This window comes from Tupaia chinensis, unplaced genomic scaffold (assembly GCF_000334495.1).
Source record: "Tupaia chinensis unplaced genomic scaffold, TupChi_1.0 Scaffold000305_1, whole genome shotgun sequence".
NCBI lineage: Eukaryota > Metazoa > Chordata > Mammalia > Scandentia > Tupaiidae > Tupaia > Tupaia belangeri.
In genome coordinates this window covers 1,503,246-1,519,115 of record NW_006159795.1, presented here as the reverse complement: position 1 = coordinate 1,519,115, position 15,870 = coordinate 1,503,246, and positions in this window count along the sequence as shown.

Here is a 15,870-nt window from a genome sequence, read left to right as displayed (position 1 = left end):
TGAAGATCGACCCTATTAAAAGATGGGAAAATGTGCTAAACAAGCAACTCTCTAAGGAAGACATATGAATGGCCAAAAAACATGTGAAAAAATGCTCAACATCCTTTAACATAAGAGAGATGAAAATCAAAACCACAATGAGATACCACCTAGCCCCAGTCACAATGGATAAGGTTTAAAAGAAAAAAATGAATGATAAGTGCTGATGAGGCTTATCATCAGATGAAGAAAAGGGAACTCTCCTACATTGCTGTGGGAATGTAAATTAGTACACCCACTGTGGAGAACAGTATGAAGATTCCACAAAGACCTACAAATAGAATTACCACATTATCCAAAAATTCTACTCCTGGGTATCTACCTAAAGGATGGGAAGGTACTCAGTCAGAAAAACACTTGCACATCCATATTTATTGTGGCATTATTCACTATCATTAAGACATGGAACCTACTCAAATGTCCGCAAACAGATAAATGGATTAAAAATAATATACATATACATCATGGAATACTGCTCAGTCATAAAAAACTATGAGACCCTGGTGTTTGACAGAAAGTGGACACATAGGGAATATTTACTGGTAAGCTAAGCAAGTCAGAGTATGAAAAGAGGTATTGTATGTCCCCACTTAATATATACCGAATGTCTGCATTCTACGGAAAAAAAAAAAAAAAAAACAACCTGAAATTTGGACTGCATAAAAACAAAAAGAGCAACTGTGGATACCAGAGACAGCGTGGGAGGTAGGTGGGAAATGGGGGAGGATAAGGAGGAAAGCAAAAGGGGAGAAAATAAGTAAGATATTTTTAAAATACAGTAAATAAGAGGGAAGGGAAAAACAATAAAAGCCTTTCCTCACACCTCCCTCATAGCAGAGAGGAAAATGTTTTCTAGAAACTTCCAATCAATTTTTACATCTTATTGGCCAGAATTTGGGCCCACTCCCACTTTTAGAAAAATCATTTGCAAAGGAGACCAAGTTTGCCATATCTGGTTTATATTTGTCACCATTCATCATCACACTGTCCAGACCTTTGTCACTCAAATCTTTCAAGGCTCTGATATCCATGACAGAAGGAGAGAATGGCCATTAATCCTGCATGAAACAGCATCTGTCATCCCCATGCAATTACCTTGTGTTCTTATTTATTTATTTATTTATTTATTTATTTATTTATGAGAGATGTTTTTCCCCTCACCAGAGACAAGGAGAGACAGACAGAGACAAAGTGAGAAATCATCCTCCAGGGGAATGGCTGGCTGCACCACAATCCTTTCTCATCCATTCTCTTCTTGAGATTGTGGGCACGCATGCAAATGTACCTGTTGTGAGTTTCAAGCTGCCGGGTCCAGGATTCAAACCAGTCAGCCATGTGGGAGTCCAGCACGATAATCGCTATGCCACCTACTGGCCTCACCCTGTGATCTTTTGACTCTGTACATTTTGTAATATTTTGTTTTTCTTATTGTCCCACTTTATCTTAGAAAGTATGGATGCCATGGATTAAGTCATTAGACTAAGAAATTAAGAGTTTAATCTAATGACATTGAGTTATAGCAAAATTAGCCCACTTTCCTCAGTAATTGAGGAGCCCATATGGTATATTCAAAGAATTTCACCTCCCATCTCCTGGTAATGAATAGATGTATATACCAGGCATAGTATAGCAAAATGAAACAATGTAATAAGGCAATATTCTGATGATAAACTCAAGTTTTTCTGGATCACTAAATCAAACCAGGTTTTTAATTCAGTGCTTTATAAACAATCTACATATGGTAATATCAAAATAAATTATTTTTGGCTAAACTGCAGTGTTCTTTTCCACATAAAGACAATTTTATTATCCATAGAATCCGATCTACTTAATATATACTTCTATTTCAGTGACAACCACATGAGAGTTGCTGAGAACTACGTACAAATTAATATAGGGAAATTTAGTCTCATAGAGCTGGTCTTTGAGAATTGGAACACTGGATTCTTTATAGTCCTGGTACTTCCAAAAACTAGCTCTGTGAACGCAGGCAAACCACTTTAATTCTACTTCTGTGAAATAAAGACATTAAATAGACTAAGAAATATAGTCTCTCTTGTAGAACAATAGCATGCTGGACTGTGGGGCTGGAAATCACATGGCAACTGCAGTTTCAAATCCCTCGCCCAATTGGCTTGAAACACACCAGTCATACAAATGTGTGCCCAGGGTCCGGACAGGTTGGAGGTTGGGGGACTAAACAAAAGGAATTTCAGCATGACCAAGCCCTGTGAGGGATACTTTTTTTCTCTCTCCTTCTGTCTCTGTCTCTTTTCTGTACATGCACTGTCATTAATAAAAATTATTTTTAAAAAACTGAGAGCTTTAAAAGTTATAAAATATATGATGCCCAAATTGAAACCAGTTACACAATATATTAATGGTAGAAATGGATGCTAGTAGCTATAAAAAGCAGTCCCCAAATTATAGTAGCTTGACACAAAAGTTCATTTCTCACATAATGGTCCGGTTGGATTCATACCTTTTCTTCAAGCAGTATTTCAAAGACCCAACTCCATTCATCTTACGATGTTATCATCCTCCACATTTGGCATCCATGGATGCCAAAAAATATAAATAATAAACAGTAGGTCTTATTGAAAGTTCATCAATATGACCAGATACATTGGTTAGAACTATTTCACATGGCCTCCACCTAAACAAAAGTGAGACTGAGCCTAGCCATGGTTGTGCAGTCATAGCATAATGCTCTGCAAAGCAATACTGGAAACCACACAAAAGATCAGGTTCAGAACCAGTAGGTGTCATGGAGGTTAAGACACTAGATTCGACATGGCCAACTCCATGGTTTGAGTCCCAGATCTGGGGCCTTGAAAATCACTCTGAACACAAATGTGTGTGCACTCAAAAATTCCAAGAAGAGATTAGAGGAGAGGGGATGAAGACATGGCCATCCACCCTGTGCCAAAGAGAAAAAAAAACAAAACAGGGTCAGTTCTCATATTAACATGTACATCATGTGTACATGCACATGCCTGTGACCCTGGCAGGCTGAAAGGCTAGAAGAGGATTGTAGCATAAAACCCTGTTGAGAGTGTAACTCTCTCTCTCTCTCTCTCTCTCTCTCTCTTTCTCTCTCTCTTATGAAAGAAAGAAAAAAAGATACTTTAAAAAAATAAGAAGTAAGGCTGGAAAATATAGCCTATGAGACCAAAATAAAGCAACGGGATTGGTGAGTGTTAATGTTTTTGAAAACATTTTCTTTCTCTGAATTCAAAGTAACTAGGGAGATATTAATCTTGCCCTGAATCAAGCTGATATGTCATTCCCTGTACTCTGTTTTTAAGTACCTCATACCATAAGTTGAGCATCTCTAGTCCAAAAATCCAAAATCCAAAATACTTAAAAATCCAAAACTTTTTGAGTAATGCCATGACCCCATTGGTGGCAAATTCCACACCTGACCCCATGTGACAGATTGTAGCCAAAACACTGAAGTACAGAAATACTATGTAAAATTGCCTTCAGACTATTTATATAAAGTATATATGAAACACAAATGAATTTCATGTTTAGACTTGTGTCCCATTCCCAAGATATCTCATTATGTATATGCAAATATTCTAAAATCTGAAATGAAGTCTGAAATCTAAAACACTTCTGGTTCAAAACATTTTATATAAGGGATACTTAACCCATACTACTAGGTTTTGTCAAGACTTAACTGTGTACATGTGCATCTCTCAATGTTGGCTAAGAGCTTTCTGCAAAAGAGAACTTACGTAATTCATCTCTGTACCCTAGGGGCTTCACAAGTAGATAGCACACATTAGATCTAAGAATGACAGATCTTGGGTAAATCAGAAAAGAAGAGCTGTTCTCAACTGCTTTGTGCTAGTGACAGTGGTAGTCAGTGCCCATTCCCATAGATTTATGAAGGGGAGAATTGTTCAATAGTGTGAATATTGGATTTGTTTACATATGTGGAAAAGAGATTGAAACTATGTTTGTTTACTACTTTAGAAAAGTTTGAAGAAATAGCGATTGTCATTTTGTAGACTGATGGGGAGGGTTTACTGAGATGGGAGGGATGGTGGCAGAGGATATATAATACAGTAATATTGACCCTCACCAGTGATGGTGATGGCTGAGAGAAAGAGGTGGAATGACTGTGTGCTTCTAAATCTCAGGCCTTTTGCAGCACAGGTTGGCCGGGCCTGCTCCTTGACACTTCAGATTACTTCCCTAAGCCATGAATCTTACCAGTAGAAGGTGTCAGGGCTATCACAATGATTGACATAATACTTCTCATTTAGCACAATCTCTACCTGGGCCTCCGTTCCAGCCCACCATAGTTTACTCCCAAAGAAGGGATTCTGTAGGTTGCTAGAATTCCAGGATATCCATTCTTCAGAATGAGAAAACATCTGTGGAGGTGTCAGGTTCTCAGCTAGAAAACCAGGGATGCACCTATGAACCTCCTTATTCAAATAAAGGATGCATTTTCATGTTTTTTAAATGCAACTATAATAAATATTGGCTGAAAGCCCAACTTTTAGAGCTGTGCTATTCAATACAATAGCCACTAAACATTTATAGCTATTTAGATATACATTTCAACTAATCAGAGTCAGATAAAATTTAAAGAGCAAATCTTCAGTCACACTGGCAACATGTCAAGTACTAAATGGCCACATGTGGCTAGTGGACCTGATCGGTCAAGGCACCTGTAGAACATTATCTGCCATCCCAGAAAGTTACATTGACCGGCACTATTCTAGACACTGCACCATGAAATGTGTCCAGTTTTTGAGATCAAGTTATTTCATTCCTACCTGGTAGAAAATATGGTAAACACTGTAGGAGGAAAAAAAAAGAAAGACCTTATTGGGTTGAAATTTAAACATATACACACATTTTCTTTTCTTTTTTAAAAAAATTATTTTTATTATTATTAATTTTTAGTTCGCTATAGGGTGCTCGTGCTCACCAGAGAAACCAAGCGAGGGAAGGAAGTGAGAAAGCAAGTTGCCAGGAGGACTTGAATCACTATCGGTCATTTGGAAGTCTAGAGCCTTAACTACCATGCCACCTGCTGGCCCCTGCACGCATTTTATTAAAATAAATCTAACATACTTCAAGAGTCATTCTGCCTTGAAAAAAAATTTTGCTCCTCTAATCTGAACAAGACTCAATAAACAGGAGCTACATGAGCTTGTTGCAGGTGTAACATGGCATACTATATTAGAGTAAACTTTTTATATGAAGTACACTCTAAAATAATAATAAAAAGTATTATATAGTGAACACATGAACCAGAAACATCAACATGCATTATCATTATCAAGTATTGTGGACTATCCATAATTGTATATGCTATACTTTTATCTGACTGCCAGCACTGCAGATTTGATTATAGCAGCAGCACCATAAACGTATGAGTAATGAGTTGCACTATAATGTTACCAAGGCTACTATTTCACTAGGAGGTAGGAATTTTTCCTGCTCCATTATAATCTTAGTGAAACACTGTCATAGATGTGTTTCATAGTAGACCAAGATATTGTTATGTGCTGCATGACTTTATTGTGTCCAGTAGGTTCATTTCACTTAGCTTATCAAATTTGCTGGCATTCAAGATTTCACTGTACTCCCTTATAATCCTTTTAGTTCTTTTCTGTAAGCATCTCCTTTTTTGTTCTTGATTTCGTTGGTGGTGGTGGTCAGTGTAGTGAAAGAATCGTCAATTTTGTTGATCTTTTCGAAGAACAAACTTTGGATTTCATTGGTTTTCTTTACTCTTTTTCTAGTCTGTATTTTATATATTTCCACTGTAATCTTCATCATAATCTTCCTTCTACTCTTTTGTTTTTGTTTGCTTTGGTTTTTCTACTTTCTTAAACTATAAGGTTATTGCTGATTTAAGATTATTTTCTTTTTTAATCCCGATGTTCACAGTTATAAATTTCTTCTGAGCTTTCACTGCATCCTATCACTTTTGATATATATTGCTTATATTTTCAGTCATCTCAAAATATTTCTTAATTTCCCTTGTTATTTTTTCTGACTCATTGATTACTTAAGAGTGTGTTTAGTTTTGTACTAAAACTGAAGATTTGCTGCTGAAATTTTACCCCCCAGACTCCATACTTGAAGGCAGAGGCAAAAATGCTCACCTCTGTGATGCCTACATAACTTGAGCTGTGAAAAATTACTTTCAGGTACTAAAACTAAAAATTTTCTGCTGAGACTTCACCCCTCCCCCCAGACTCCATTCTTGAGTGGTAGGGTACCCTCTGTATCCTTATCTCTGTCTCTTTCTGTCTTTGTTCTTTAATTTTTTTAAGGTTCTTTGCTCTCAGGTCCTCCTTTAGTTTGCTAATTCTCACTATTCCCTTCTCCCATTTAGAAGAGTCAAAAAAGCAGGCATCTGAGATACCTACTCAACTTGAGCTGTGCAAAATTACTTTCACACCACGCCATTTTTAGTTTTTGCTTTTTAAAGAAAAAATAGTTTTCTCTCTCTTCCTCTGTTTCCTTTTCCTTTTTCTTTTATCTTAATCACTTTGCTGCTCAGCCTCCATGCACTAAGTGTCTAGACAGGTCTAAGTGAACTATAGTGAAACATTTGAATACTATTAGGGTCAGAATATTCCTCAATTGCCAATGAATCTGATGCACAAAGGGAGAAAAACAGAATGCCAAAGAGATTGCAGATCACCTCCTCCTTTATGCCTCTGAATGCTCAGATTAAACTTCAAGAAATTAGGAAGAAACATATAACCCATCAGATGATCAGAAATCACCACAGGGGTACAAGAAATATGAGAAATCAAGAAAATATCTCTCCTCCAAGGGAAAACAATAACTCCTCTTCATCCACAGACAGTACAATGGAACTTGCAAAAGTGTCTGATAAAGAATTTAGAATATTCACAGTGACAAAGCTAACAGAGATGCAAGAGAAGAGAGATAATGAATTCCAGAAGATGCAGGAGGAAAGAGCTGAGGAGTTCCAGGATGTGAGGAAGTTCTTGCACAATCTGAAAGAGGAAATACACACCATAAAAAAGAATCAAATGGAACTGTTAGAGATGCAGGATATAATATGGGAAATCAGAACCTCTCTTGAAAGTATTAAAAACAGACTAGATCATACAGAAAATCGCATCTCAGATGTAGAAGACACAATCAGTGGCCTAGAACATTCCATCATGAACACTGAGGAAATGACCCCCAAAATGAGAATAATATACAAGAAATACTAGATACCATTAAACGTCCAAACATCCAGATAATCAGTATCCCAGAAGGTGAAAAGACTAATAAGGGCATTGATAATCTAGTCCATAAAATCCTGTAAGAAAATATTCCAAACCTCAGAGGCATTCAAAGATCTAGACCCAAGAAATACAAAGGCCCCCAAATAGAATCAATCCAAGATCTTCTCCAAGACACATTATAGCCAGTTTGACCAAAACCACAGATAAAGACAAGATACTAAGTTTGGCAAGAGAGAAACGTCAAATTACCTACAAATGATATCCCATTGGACTAACAGTGGACCTCTCATCAGAAACAATGCAAAGAAGGAAAGAATGGGAAAACATATTCAAAGTGTTAAGTGAAAAACAATTTCAACCAAAACAACTATACCCAGCAAGATTATCCTTCATATGGGAAGAAACCACAAAAACATTCTCAGACAAACAAAACCTGAAAGCATTTGCCCAACACCAGACTAGCTCTCCAAGAAGTTCTAAAGGGAGTGCTATATCAAGTAAACTAAAAACAGACACACAGAAATAGGAGTTCAAAAACAACTAAGAAAATGGCCAGCCTAATAGTACGGCCAAGTCTGGAGTTTTATGTTATCTTCCAGAATTTAAACAGAAAGATCGAACCACAACAGAAGATAGATTAAGTACATGAGACTGAACTGGAAAAATAGACTCTTATGACTTTTGACTAAAACAATACTGATTTTCTTCTATCCTTTGTTTTCCAGATTTAAGGATTTTTGTCTTCTCTTGAGCTGTCAGTAGGTGCCTGTGCCAACTACTTGAACAGAATCCTAACTTGTTTCCTGGTTTTAAGTCTTAAGCAAAGTTCTCTTAACATTAGCTGGGTGTGTATGCTTGCACACCTCAAATCCTGATGGGATGGATAAATGGAAGAAAAAGAATTGCAGCATTACCCCATCCCCCATAAGGGTGTTTTCTTTCTCTTCCCTTGTTTCTCTCTCTCTGGAGAGCATATGCACCCTCTGGTAATTAAAAAAAAAAAAAAAAAGACAGTGTTAATCTATAGATTTCCATATGTTCTGATTTCTCCATTGGTAAACCATTCTTTCATCTCTCTTCTTTATCTCATGCTTGCCTACTTACTAAGACACAAAAATATTGAAATTAGGCTAATTAATAACTCTACAGTGGCCCCTACATGTTCAAGAAGAATGCTTGGAAGGAGGAGCCATATGTCTCTGATTTTAAATAAAAAAATTAAAAATGATTAACCTTAGTGAGGAAGGCATGTCAAAAGCAGAGGTAGGCTGAAAGTTAGGCCTCTTGTACCAGTTAGCCAAGATGTGAGAGCAAAAGAAAAGTTCTTGAAAGAAATTTAAAGTACTACTTCAGTAAATACATGAATGATAAGAAAGTAAAGAAAGAAAGTATAACAGCCTTATTGCTGATATGGAGAAAGTTTTAGTGGTCTCGGTAGACAACCAAATAACCACGACATTTTCTTAAGCCAAAGTTTAATCCAGAGCAAGGCCCTGACTCTTCAAATCTATGAAGAGTGAAAGAGGTAAGGAAGCAGAAGAAGAAAGGTTTGAAGCTAGTATATGTGGGTTCAAGGTTAAAGGAAAGATGCTATCCACATAACATAAAAGGGCAAGGTGAGGAGGCAGCAAATGGGGATGCAGAAGCTATAGCAAGTTATCCAGAAGATCTAGCTAAGTTCACTGATGAAAGAGTCTACACTGAACAACAAATTTTCTGTGTAGATGGAAGAGCCTTCTACTGAAAGAAGATGCTATCTATCAATAGAATTTTCATAGCTTGAAAGGAGAAGTCAATGCCCAGCTTCAAAATTCCAAAGGACACACTGAGTCTCTGTTAGGGCTAATGCAACTGACTACTTTAAGTTGAAACCAAAACTCATTTATTGTTCTGAAGTCCTAAGGCCCTTAGGAATTATTCTAAATCAGGGCTGGTCCCAAGAGAACCAGATCCCACATGAGTCCTGGCTCCAGTGGCTTGAAAAACACTCTGGGTGCATGAGCATACATGCCTAAAATTCTGATAGGAGAGAGAAATAAAGGAGAAAGGAATGGAGTGTAACCATATTCCATTGAAGAATGCTTTTTCTCTCTCTCTGGAGAGCACAAATACCTTCTGGCAATTAAAATATAATGATAAATAATACTAAATCTCTTTCTGTATTCTACAAATGGAACGATAAAGCCTGGGTAGCAGTATATTTATTTATAGCACAGTCTACTGAACGTTTTAAGCCCACTACTATGATCTACTGCTCAGAAAAACAAATACATTCATTCTAAAATATTACTGTTCATCGACAATGTACCTGGTCACCCAAGAGTTCTTATGGAGATGTACAAGGAGATAAATGTTTTCATGCTGGCTAATACAGCATCCATTCTGCAACTCATGGATAACAATAATTTTGACTTTCAAGCCTTATTACAGACTCTTCTCACTTAATGACTGAGTTCACTTCCTACTACTAAGTAGCTAGGTGAATTGGTCAATAAGTAAAGTTGATGATAATGTGTATGATAGTATCTTTGACGGAACCAATACACAGTGTATTCATGATGGGAAAATTCACTTGGTATGCTATAATGATATACAGTGAATGAATATAAATAAAAGAAGAAAAAGATGGATGTTTTATGGTATGTTGTGGCACGACAGGGTTTGTTTTTTTTCAATAGATATCATGTGACACTAGAATAATGTAATTATATGGCTACAAAAAGGATACATTAGATAAGCACCAGAAAGTGACAGATGCACCACAACATAATAATATAAATCCAGCATAATTGTTTTTGTTAATTCTGAATACTATTCTGGGTGCACAGTAAAGTAAAATTTATAAATGAGACATGTAGTTTTATGTAATTCCAAACACTTCATGTAACTAACTGATTTCATGAATAAGACAAAGACTAAGAAAGGAGATTACTGAGACTCAAATAGACTGAAAAAAAAGAATTCCTTGCAATGGAGAACTGGTCCTAAGTCCAAGCAGTTGTTAAACAGTTGGCCATTAAGTGAGGAGTAGATGTGTTTAAGCAATACATTTTGTAAGGCTATGGCTGCCATAGGTAGTAATTCCTCTAATGGAACTGGCCAAAGTAAACTAAAAACCTTCTGGAAAGTATTCACCACTCTGGATGCCATTAAGAAGATCTGTAATTCATGGGGAAGCTCAAAATATCAACATTAGCAAGACTTTTAAAGAAGCTGATTCCAACTTTAATGGATAACTTTGAGGGGTTCAAGATTTCGGTAAAGGAAATAACTGCAGATGTGGTGGAAATAGCAAGAGAACTAATTAGACATGGATCCTGAAGATGTGACTGAATTGCAAACACAGAAGGAGTTGATTCTTACAGATGAGCAAATAAAGTGGTTTCTTGAGATGGAGTCTACTCAAGGTGAAGATGCTGTGACTATTGTTGAAATAACAACAAAAAAACTTGGAATACTACATAAATTTACTTGATAAAGCAGCAGCCAGAGTTGAGAGGATTAACTACGATTTTGAAAGAATTTGTAGTATGGGTAAAATGCTATCAAATAGCACCACATGATACAGAAAAATCTTTTGTGAAAGGAAGAGTCGACTGATAGGGAAAACTTCCTTATTGTCTTTTTAAAAATTGTCATAGCCATTTCAGCCTTCAGCACCCTCCACCCTAATCAGTCAGCCATCAACATGGAGTCAAGATCTTCTGCCAACAAAAAGATTATGACTCAATGAAGACTCAGATAGTCATTAGCACTTTTTAGCAAGGAAGTCTTTTTAAATTAAGATATATGCATTGTTTTTAGACATAATGCTATTGTATATCTAATAGATTATAAGATAGTGTGGATATAACTTTTAAATATATGAAGAAACCAAAGTCTCATGTGATTCACTTTATTGTGATAGTCACTTTAGTGCAGTGGTCTGGAACCAAACCAGCAATATCTTGGAGGTATGCCTGCATATAATTATCTCCTTTCAGACAAGTCAAATAGCAACAATTTTCTCTGGATGGGATTCTTGGAAGCTCAATACCAATTCTGTCCCTTCTTCCAAATGGCTGATGATTTTCCAGGCTACTGTAGAGCTGAGGTGAGGGGCATGGTAATAGGACAATACCATAAAGTTTGCTGTTCTTTCCAAGATTCAGTCACTTTTATTAAAATGCTCCTGAGATTGTTGCAAGTTTTTGGTTAATTTCTAGACTTAAACGTTTTTTTGACAGTATCTTCCAGTGCTCTTGTTTCTTTTACAGAGGGGCAAATTTTCACAAGTCTGTATTCTACCATTCCAAATGTGATTCTCCCATAAGCATACAGTCATTATTAAAGTTTTAAAAGACCTCCCGTCCAAATGTCAACTGTCACATCTCTGTCTCTCCCTTTTTAGGTTTTACTATAAGACATGCACTCACCAGAGAGAGAGACTGAGAAATCACTCTGGAGGGTGGGGGGTGGCCATGCCATAATCCTTTCTCCTCCATTCTCCTCTTGGGATTTTGGGCATGGATACACATGAACCAGCCTGATTCTCAGGTCACCGAGTCTGGGACTTGAACCACAAAGCTGGCCATATAAGATCCAGTACCTTAACCTCCATGCCACCTGCTAGCCTATATCTTATTTTTAGTTTTAATATTTGTCTCTCCTTAGCATTGTCCAGAAAAACAGAAGGATAAAAAATACATTACAGGGAGGGACCAGCAGTTAGTATAATGGTTATGTTGCTGGACTCCCATGTAATCGCCCATGGTTCAAGTCCCAGACCCGGTGGCTTAAACTCAGGCCGGGTGTGTGTGTGTGGGTGCCCAAGATCCCAAGAGGAGAACAGAGGAGAAGGGATTGTGGCGTGGCCATCCCCCCTGGGAGGTGATTTCTCACTTTCTGTCTCTCTGTCTCTCTCTTTCTGGTGAGCACACGTGCCCTATGGCAAAAACCTCTCCAATAAATAAATAAATAAATAAATACATTACAGGGACTCCTTCTTCCTCTTTATAAATTTGATGCCATTTTGGTAAACAGAATGAGAATATTTTTATTAATAGAATTGCCAAGGCAGTATGGGATAGGGCCTTGAAGACAGAACATTGTAGCCTACCCAAATGAGAGAGGCCTGTTTAAAGGTATTTGGAAATAAATTTGGTTTTGCCATTCTGTTTAAGAAGATTAATATTCACATGAAGATAATAATGTTTTTTAAAAATTTTTCAGAGGACATGTATGCTCACAGGAGAGAGACAGAGAGGGAGAAAAAGAAACTCTCATAGGGTGTGGTCATTTCCATTTCTCTATCCCATAAGGATTCTGGCCATGCACATGACCATATCCAGCCATCAGGTCTGGAATTCAAACTGTATGATGGGCCAAGTGGGATACAGCTTTCTGAGCCACTAGGCCACAGGGCTTCTTCAATAATAATAATAATAATAAATTTAATAAAAATAAAGTCTTCCACTTTAGTCTTTACCCTTTCCTGAAGTAACCATCTTTAAATAGTTCTGCTTTAATTTTTCTTTGGGTTGGCAACCTTATTTTTAATTGATATACTTCTATTTCTTGTTTTGCTTATTTTGAGTAAGATATATATTAAGTCCCCTTTTATAGAAAAAGGCCATTCTGAACAAACATGGTGACCTTCAGACACATGCAGAAATGCTTCTGTTACCTCCATTTCCATAGTGATGAAAGCAATTAACATATGAACACACTAGCAGTGTGCTGTTATCTATACTGCAAAGCACTATCAGGTCAAAGGAAGTTACATATGTTTATCAGGATCAGCCCCAAAAAGATCAGAGAAATTACATGCTGTAGTTCTCACATCATCAGCCAATTAACATCTGAAAACAACTGGCTTTGCATTCCATTTCCTCTTCCCCCATTTTTGGCCCCACGGAATAATAAACCTGAGACCAATCGATCTGGGTCACAGCTTTCTCATCAGAGAAGTCCTATCCACCTTGTCCTCGCTTTTCTATACTTGTATGTCTTTATGTGTTTATTTTTATCTTTATTTCTAATCCACAGACACCCCTCACCCCCACTCAGAAAAATGTGTTTTGCTGAGCGGGTCCTGGCACTCTTTGTGAATTATAAGATTATCTAATGGGCTCTTTCTCCTCTACTACAGTCACCAAATTTTGGTACTTTTTTACTTACTTTTTTATTGTTGTTGTTATTAGCTAACTTTATAATTATGTATAACTTTATATACAGTCATATACTATGACTAAACATTGTTTTGTTCTTTTTTTTTTGGAGAGGTTTTTTTGCTACAGGGCGCGTGCACTCGCCAGACAGACAGAGAGAGACATAGAGACAGAAATCGAGAAATCACCCCCCAGGTGGGATGGTCATGCTGCAATCCCTTCTCCTCCATTCTCCTCTTGGGATCTTGGGCACGCACGCACACGCGCCCGGCGTGAGTTTTAAGCCACTGGGTCCGGGACGCGAACCACGGTCGACTACGTGTGAGTCCAGCAACATAGCCATTACGCTAACTGCTGGTTCCCAACATTGTTTTGTTCTTTATACCCCACATTCTGATAACTCTAGCACTGCTTTTATATAACAGGCCTCATCACATTTAGATTCTGGAAGATCAACATAATTCTTTTATGCTTGATCTACAACTTGATTTTAAACTTTGAAAATCAATATACAGCATTTACAGCATTATGATTATGTAGTATAAATAATATTCACCACTGTCCAGGCAGAATGGTGAATCTTTTAAAAAAAAAATATTTCTGTGGAATTAAATCTTCACACAAGGGACCAGCAGTTGGCGTAATGGCTATGCTGCTGGACTTCCATGTAGTCGACCACCGTTCGAGTCCTGGACCCAGTGGCTTAAACTCATGCTGGATGCATGTGTGTGTACCCAAGATCCTGAGAGGAGAATGGAGAAGAAGGGATTGAGGTGTGGCCATCCCCCACTCCCCGGGGGGATAATTTCTTGCTTTCTGTCTCTCTGTCTCTGTCTTTCTGGCAAGCGCACACGCCCTATAGAAAAACCTCTCCAAAAAAAAGAAAAAAATCTTCACGCGAAGACATAATCAAATAGAAAGGACAAATGGAAGATCTTTCTTTAAACTCCCTCAAAAAATTGCTCAAAGTTGCATCATATTACAATTGATTACATATTTACATGAAAAATATATGGTATAACTTTTGTTTTTCTTTTGTTTCACTGGAACATTTTGTTTCGATTGCTGATAGGAGATATATATGCCATTATCAGCATAATACTGAGTTGGCCACCTTTGTTTGTTTGTTTGCTATAGGGCATGTGCACTTACAAGAGAGAGAAAAAGAGAGAGAGAGAGAGAGAAAGGAAAGTGAGAAATCATCCTCTGTGGGGAATGGCCATACCACAATCCCTTCTCCATTTTCTTCTCAGAATTTTTGGGCACATATGTATGCACATGCACCAGTGTGATTTTAACCACTGAGTTCAGGTCTCGAACCACAGAGCAGACCATATGGGATCCAGCCACCTTAGCCTCCACACCATCTCCTAGCCCTAAATCAACCACCTTTTAAACTATAGTATTTTTCAAATGATGTAATTTTTACAGATTTATTCCTATACCTGCATCCTAGTTTTTATCTTAGGGAATAAATCCTACATACTAACTTATCAGTGAACAATATTAATGAGTTACATTAATGGCTGAGGGACTATTTAACAAAAAATTGTGATGTTCAGAGAATAGGGACAAGGAGGGAGGATGACATAAGAGAGCTTGAATATCATCTCCTATAATAGGATGTAAACTAATAATCTATTTTACAAATCAAGAATTAGCAATGTTTGCATATTGTTTAGAAACAAAGAAGAATTTACCCAAAGAATACGTGAGTATCGTTGAAAATAATTGGCTCTGACAAATAGGATATAGATAAAGACGTAAACAAATATATAATGTCAAGAGGAGAAAAATTCTAAGAAGAAAACAGTGAGGGGTAAAAGAATAAAGAATGCCACAAGGCCGACTCCACGGTTCCAGTCCTGATAAAGCAGCTTGAAAATGATGCCAAGCATATGTGCATGCATGCCAAAAGTCCCAAGAAGAGAATAGAGAAGAGATTGCGGTGTGGCCATCCCCACTACTACCTCTCCTCCCCTCATCCCCGCCAGGGTGATTTCACACTTTCCCTCTCTTTGTGTCCCTGTCTCTCTGCTGAGAGCATGTGCCCTATGATTAAAAAAAAAAAAAAAAGAAAATAAGAAAATAAGAAAACAACAACAACAAAAAACAAAGCTAAACTAATAATAGTTTTAATAACAGTAGTTGGAAGTAAGTAATTTTAGCTAGCTTGGGTTTTGAAAGAAGGTTCCTTCAGAAAAGTGCTACCTGAGGGACCAGCAGTTAGCATAATGGGTATGTCGCTGGACTCCCATGTAGTCCACCACGGTTGGCATCCTGGACCCGGCAGCTTAAACTCACGCCAGGCACGTGTGTGTGTGTGCCCAAGATCCTGAGAGGAGAATGGAGGAGAAGGGATTGCAGCGTAGCCATCCCCCCGGGGGGTGATTTCTCGCTTTCTATCTCTCTGTCTCTCTGGCGAGCACACGTGTCCT